The 7728-nt window shown below is 43.7% G+C and overlaps 1 protein-coding gene across 3 annotated transcripts in view; it reads right to left on the bottom strand.

The window, feature by feature from the left end:
• Positions 1-7728, bottom strand: part of LOC122562879 (breakpoint cluster region protein-like) — a 477748-nt gene that overhangs the window by 357855 nt on the left and 112165 nt on the right. The window lies entirely within an intron of this gene.

The raw sequence follows: 7728 nt of genomic DNA, 5'->3' as shown, positions 1-7728 counted from the left end.
CTCTCAACTACCTTCTCCCCAAAGTCCCCCCCTACCTTTTATCTCAGCCCGCTTTGCACACCAGCCTCATTCCTGAAGAAGGGCTTATGCCCGAAACATCGATTCTCCTGCTCCTCGGATGCTGCTTGGCCTGCTGCGCTTTTCCAGCACCACACTTTTCAACTCAGCATTTCCATTGACAAAAGCAAAATACTGGGCATACTGGAAACCAGAAATAACAACATAAAATGTTAAAAATATTCGACAGATGAAGCAACATCTGCGGACTGATTGATCCAAATGTAAAAGGGATCGACCAACTGTGTTGTACAATCAAGCCAATTGGCATGAAAGAGAGGCCGGCTTTAGTTATATAATCACTATAATCACAAATCACTGTATTTGCTTCTCTCATTCTAAATAATTCATTATGATGGTAATAATGATGACTCTTTAAAATTTAATTTTTACCAAAAATATATCTTTAGTTACAATTGCTTAGTATTTTGAGCGCTCATAGCCAGCACCCCACATCACCTATACAACTTCCATATCCAGAGATGGCCCTCCAGTCATTTTTTTTTGCTAACCCCTGTTCCATTTCATGGTCTTGTACCAACACTAGCATCTGCTGAAGATGTATTTTAAAAATCCAAAAACAGAGAACATGGATCAAATTGCTCAGTTACTGATTCTAATGGTTTAGTCAAATTGTGCCAAATAAATGACCTTTGATGCTTGGCAAGATCAGTAGTTTCAAAATGACAAACATGTTGGAACAGGTTGCTACAGTGTTTTCTCCTTTGTGGAACTGTGTGTTCTTAATCAATGAGCCTGAGCCAAAGCAAATTTAAAGTAAAGGCTCTTTATTGAGTTGTGCAGACAGATGTGGCAACTTTGGTCTCAAATCTAGCTCTGAGAAATGAAAAGCTGCCAGTCATGACTAATTCACTCCATCAAGTCAGGAAATTTAATTTAATGAGAATGAAGACTTTATTTCAATGGTAGAGACATTCATATCCTCCAGTGACAGTCTAGGGATCCTTGTCTAACAAAATGCACAACAGAATTAATTTGTCATTTTCATTCATTAGGCAGAAGTTGAACATGATAGAACCATTCTCAAATTCACAGATCATATAAAAATGTGATTCAGTACTTGGATTCAAGTCTCATCAGCTCCAGAGCTGTATAATGACATCTCTGAACAAGTTGATTGGAAAATATCTGCCCTGACGAACCATGGGGGCTCTTTTGTGGTGCAGTGGTAATGTCTCTACCTCTGACATGAAAGGACTTGCTGCTACCTGAAGCTCTCCTTGGACAGTAGTTACTGCTGCAGGCTGGGGCTCCTCTTGGACCACTGCTACCGCTAGCTGATGCCTGCTAATTGAGTGGGAGATGCAGACAAAGAGCAAGAGATTGATCCAGCCATCTGACTGCCCTCCAAATACACTCAGCTATAGTGAAGCAAAAACAGAAATTGCTGGAGAAACTCAACAGGTCTGGCAACATCAGTGGAGAGAAAGCAGAGTTAATGTTTCAGATCAAGTGACTATTCTTTAGAGTTACATAGTAGCTGAGTGAGGATGGTTTATATGCTGAAGACAGTAATTCTGGGGGGAGGTTTAAAAGGAGCAAATTATAGGTGGAAACAGAGCCACAAGACAGAGGAAGATAGACAGAAACACAAAGGGATGGATAATAGTAAGCCAGGGAGATAGAAAAGCTGACAACGGGGACCAAAAGTGGGTGAAAATGGGCTGGCTGTACTGAAAGTAGCCCATGTGTGACAAGGCCTATGGAGTGAGTAAAAGGTATAGGTGGTGGGTGTTCAGGTCCTAAAATTACTAAACTCAATATTTAGTCCTGAAGGCTGTAGGGTCCCCAAGCAGAAAATTAGATACTGTTCTTGCAGCTTGCATTGATCTTCGCTAGAGCACTGCAGCAAGCAGTGGAACATGGTGGTATGAAGTGAAAGGCAACCAGAAGATCAAGAACATTTTTGTGGATAAAATGCAGGTGTTCCACAAAGCAGTCCGCGTTTAGTCTCCCAACAGTAGAGTAGACCAGGTTATGAGCAGTGAATACAGCAGACAAGATTGAGTGAATTGGGGGTAAATCAATGCTTAGCTCAAAGGTGTGTCTGGGGCCTTCGATAATGAGGAAGGAGGAGATAAATGGGCAGGTGTTACATCTTTTGCATTTACGTGGGAAGCGACCATATAAGGTGTGGGGAGGTGTTAGGAGTGAAGGAGGAATGGAACAGGGTGTTCCAGAGGCAATGGTCCCTGTGAAAGATTGACAAGGGAGGAAAGAGGAATGTGTGTCTGGTGGTGAAATGTGCTGGAGGTGACAGAAATAGCAGCTTATGATGCAGATGCTGGTGGGTGGAAAGTATGGAACACTGTCAGCCATGGTGGTAGGGAATCCTTAGTTGAGGAAAACAGTGATCATTTATGAGACATCCCCCTGCCCCTGCAGAGGGCAACGCCATCAGAACAGATGCAATGGAAAAACTAGAAGAATAGAATGGAGTCTTTACAGACAACCTAACTAACTGTGGAAGACAGTGGGTTTGTAGTGGATATCGTGGCCAACCTACCCCCAAAATGGACTGCAGTAGTTCAAGAAGACAGCTCACCATCATCTTCTCAAGGCCAACTAGGGACAGGCAATAAATGCTGCCAAGCCAGCCACACCCATGTTCCACAAATAAATAATAAAATAAAGCACAGATGGCGCCAGGGACTCGGGTTCAATTCTAGCCTCGTGCGACTGTCTGTGTGGAGCTTGCACATTCTCACCATTTCTGCATGGGTTTCCTCCGGATGCTCCGATTTCCTCCCACAGTCCAAAGGTGTGCAGATTAGGTGAATTGGCAATGTTAAATTGCTCACAATGTTCAGGGATGTGTAGGCTACATGCATTAGTCAGGGGAAATGTAGAGTAATAGGAGTAAGGGAATGGGTCTGGGTGGGACTCTTTGGAGGTCGGTGTGGACTTGCTGGGCCAAATGGCCTGTTCCACATTGTAAGGATGCAATGATTCTATGATAATAGAAGTTGAGGAAGAGAAGAGAGGAGCCAGATGTGGACCAGATGAAGGTAAGAATAGGTTAGAAATTGACAGTGAAATTGATAAATGTTTCCAACACTGGCATGAACAAGGAAGCAGCACTGTTTTTGTCATTGATGTACCAGAGGAAGAATTGTGGGAAGGAACCAGAAAAGGATTTGAACAAGAAATGATCCTATAACCCCACAAAGTGATAGGCATAACCCGGGCCCATGCAGGTACCCATGGCCACACCTGTGACCCTGAAGAAAGAATAATTAAAGGAGAAGTTGCTCAAAGTGAGGATGCTCAGCCAGATGGAGGAGGATGGTGACAAATGGGAACGGTTCAGGCCTTTTTCCAAGACGATGTTAAGAGCCCCGAGACCATGCTGATCGGGGATGGATGTGAAAAGCGAATGTACATCCGTGGTCAAGAGCAGGCAGCTGGTGCTCATGAAGCAGGAATTCTGAAACTAATTAAAGCTTCAGAAGAAGCATGGCTGAAAGTGGGGAGGGACTGGACAAGGAAAAAGTAAAAGGGGATGTAGGAAGACATAAATTTCAATGAGGCAGAAACATTACGTCTGCCCAGGCAGGATTGCTTATGGCTTTTGGGAAGAAGGCAGAGGCAGGTTATAAGAGTTTGGTGATTATGAGCTTGGAGAGGTAGGGGTGTGTGTCATCAGAAATAACCACCTTTTTCCTCAACCAAGAATTTCCTGACACTATGGTTGATGGGAGGCCCCTCTCCTCTGCATCAGGGAGACTAAACGCAGATTGGGTGACCGCCTTGTGGAACACCAACTTTCTGTCCACAAAAATTACCTCTACCTTCCAGTAGCCTATGACTTCAACACACCCAAAGTGTTCCCCAGCCAACATGTGTGTCTTGGGCCTGAGGCAGTGCTCCACGCTTCAGGCCCTGTCATGACATGGGCTGCTTTCAGCACAACCATTTTCAAGGTTCCCCTAAGCACCTCTTTTTTTTTTGCCTGCATGATTGTTTTTCTCTCCCTCTGGTTCCGTCTCCGTTTATCATTTACTTCTTTACCACTGCCGCTCCAGTTTTAGCAAATGTACCACCCTTCCCTAGCTACTATCTAGTTCTGAAGTAGTGTCACCAGACCCAAAAAGCCACTGTTTTCTCTCCATATATGCTGCCAGACCTGATGAGTTCTCCAGCAATTTACATTTTTGTTTCAATGTCCAGCATGCACAGTTCTTTGTTTTATTTCACACTCCTGGTTGCGGAGGGACAAAGAGAGGGCGAAGAAGAATCATAGAATCCCTTCAGTGTAGAAGCAGGCCATATGGCTCAACAAGTCCACACCGACCCTCTGAAGAGTAATCCACCCCAGACTCTTTTTCCCTACCATATTACTCTACATTTACCCCTAACTAATGCACCTAACTTACACATCATTGAACACCATGGGCAATTTAGCATGGTCAATTCACTTAACCTGCATGTCTTTGGATTGTAGGAGGAAACCGGAGCACCCAGACAAAACCGACACAGACGCAGAGAGAAAACCGACACAGACACAAACAGCCATTTGCCCAAGGCTGGAATCTAACCCAGGTCCCTGGCACTGTGAAGCCACTGAGCTACCATGCCTATCACCGTCAAGAAAGAAGAAAGAAATGGGTTGCAAAAGCTTTTGACTGGAGCTGGAGCTGCTATTGCTGTCGGCTGCTGCCTGAAGCTGGAGTTTCTTACTATGGGATCTGCTGATTGGGAGTGAGTGGCCACTGAGTGCTGGGAAAGAGGAGGGGCCTTCTTCAGACTGTTGGTTCAGGAGGGAGGAGGAGGAAAAAGGAGCATCAGTGAAAGCCTTTTGATTTTGAGTCTGTTGCTGTGAAAGGAAAGAAGGAAGGAAGAAAAACACTACAAAGGTAGGTGTTGTTCCTGCTTGATATTAACACAAAGCTTTGACAAGAAGAGAAGGTCAACAAAATGATGGAGAACAACATCATCCCACTTATTCTCCCTCCCCCCAACCTGCCATACACACATGCAAATACACACACAATTGATTGTCTTGAGCTCCGGCGTTGGAGACCAGTGAACTCACTCAACACTCGGAATACAATAACATACTCTATCTTGGTCTTTGACCTCGACCTCTACCTCGTTCCCATTGAACTCAGAGGTCCAGTATTTGATACGCTCTTCATTATCTTCTTGAAGAGATGGGCATCACTCTGCAAAGACCCATCCTAGCCACACCTTATGGGTGACATGAGCTCCTAAAAGGTTGATGGAGCTGATGACATTATTTTGTGACTCTATCAAAAGGAGGGCTGAAGCGTGCTCAGTGCCCATCAATGGTGTTACAGTGTCTGAAAACAGAACTGTATGAAGGCAAATATACAGTTAAATGCAACTTAGTACTGGAAAAGGAAGATCAACATTAAACAAAAAAACTGTCACACTTCAAATGCAACAATAGTGAAAAGCAGCAATTATAGAGTGATTCCTACTTCACTACTTAAACAATGGAATTTCACATCACTTTATAATCCACTACTACATTGAGGAACAGCACAACCTTTTTATGCCTTCCACTCCAATGTTCATTAGGAAGCTCTTTGTTCCAACATTTGGTTTCCAGTTATTCAATCAATTCTTTACCTTGTAGTTCATTTTTTTGACTTACAGAACAACATGCATTTATTAAATCACTTGGAAAAAAGTAAACCATATTAAAGGTCTCACAGGTGCATTATGGTATAGAATGTGACATGGAAATGTTAGAACCAAGGTTTCTTTAAAAAGGGAGGTTGTAAAGAGCACTTTAAAGGAGCAGCAAAAAGACAGAGGTTAGGCAGATAGCTCCAGAGCTTATGGGTTACACTGGCAGCTGATTCCTCTCCCACTAATGTCAGAGCTATGAATATCAAATATGCACAAGAGGCCAGCGTTGGAAGAGCATAAATATCAGTATGTTTAAAGATGGGCGGGTATTACATAAAGGTTATTTAGTTAGCGCAGAGGACAGGGACGTGGGGTTAAAAATTGACTTATTGCCAAATTAGGATCCAATACAATTAAGCATCATAGAGAAATTTAATTTCTCTCACCAAGACTGTCTTCCATGGAATGGCATTCATCTCCACCCCCTTAAGTTGAAGAGAAGGATACTTGTAGGGAATATGAGCAACAACTGGTATAGCCATCCACTGTCAGATCTGACTGGACCACAAAGCATTGTAAGCACTTGCCTGCTGAAATTGCTCGCTATTCAAGGATAATCCTGGAAGAATGCAAAGATATCCCTAGCTTCTTTTTCTATTGCAAACTGTCTTCTTAAAACTTTCTCCCCTCTCTTGTAATCTCAGCTCCAATAATCGATCCAAGGAACATAAGAACTCGGAGCAGGAGTAGGCCATCTAGCCCTTGGAACCCGCTCCGCCATGCAATAAAATCATGGCTGATCTTTCTGTGGCCTCAGCTCCACTTAACTCTCACTATGACCCTTAATTCCTTTACTGTTCACAAAATTATCCATCTTAGCTTTAAAGACATTTAATGAGGAAGCCTCAACTACTTCACTGGGCAGGGAATTCCATAGATTCACAACCCTCTGGGTGAAGAAGTTCCTGCTCAATTCAGTCCTAAATCTGCTTCCCCTAATTTTGAGGCTATGCCTTCTTGTCTTAGTTTCACCTGCTAGTGGAAACATCCTCTCTACTTCTATCTTATCTATTCCCTTCATAATTCTATACGTTTCTATAAGATCCCTCCCTCATTCTTCAAAATCCCAATGAATATAATCCTAGTCTACTCAGTCTCTCGTCATAAGCCAACCCCCTCAACTGTAGAATCAACCTCATGAGTCTCCTCTGAACCACTTCTAACGCCAGTACATCCTTTCTCAAATAAGGAGACCAAAACTGCACGAGTTCTCCAGCTGCAAAATAACCTCTCTGCTTCATTCCTGAAAAAGGGCTCATGCCCAAAACGTCGATTCTCCTGCTCCTTGGATGCTGCCTGACCGCGCTTTTCCAGCAACACATTTTCAGCTCTGATCTCCAGCATCTGGAGTCCTCACTTTCTCCTTTTTACTGTTATTCCTACCAAAATGGATGACTTCACATTTATTAACATTGTACTCCATCTGTCAGATCTTTGCCCACTCATTTAAACTATGTCCATTTGCAAACTTTTACAGTCTTCATGGAGCTCATGGATTTCTTTCTCATTAAGGTCAAGGTGCCTCAGCCTTTTATTCAACTCGCCCACTAGTACAAACTTCCCCTGCACTTTCTCTCTTTGTTGCAGTTGATCAAGTGTTTGACGAAGAAGGGAACAGAGGGTCATAGAATATTTAACTGAGAAAAACGGGAGGAGTCTCAAATAGCACACGAATGCTGATATGGTATTAGCTGGCATTTAGTTGTACCAGAGCTGAAAAATGTGTTGCTGGAAAAGCGCAGCAGGTCAGGCAGCATCCTGAATCGACATTTCGGGCATAAACCCTTCTTCAGAAATGAGGAGGGTGTGCCAAGCAGGCTAAGATAAAAGGTAGGGAGGAGGGACTTGGGGGAGGGGCTTTGGAAATGCGATCGGTGGAAGGAGGTTTAGGTGAGGTTGATAGGCCGGAGAGGGGGTAGGGCGGAGAGGTCGGGAAGAAGATTGCAGGTCAAGAAGGCGGTGCTGAGTCCGAGGGCTGGGACTGAGATAAGG

The sequence above is a fragment of the Chiloscyllium plagiosum genome, chromosome 25, assembly GCF_004010195.1.
Source record: "Chiloscyllium plagiosum isolate BGI_BamShark_2017 chromosome 25, ASM401019v2, whole genome shotgun sequence".
Classification (NCBI taxonomy): domain Eukaryota; kingdom Metazoa; phylum Chordata; class Chondrichthyes; order Orectolobiformes; family Hemiscylliidae; genus Chiloscyllium; species Chiloscyllium plagiosum.
The sequence above is the reverse complement of the archived record's forward strand: the minus strand, read 5'-3'. Positions and strand labels throughout refer to the sequence as shown.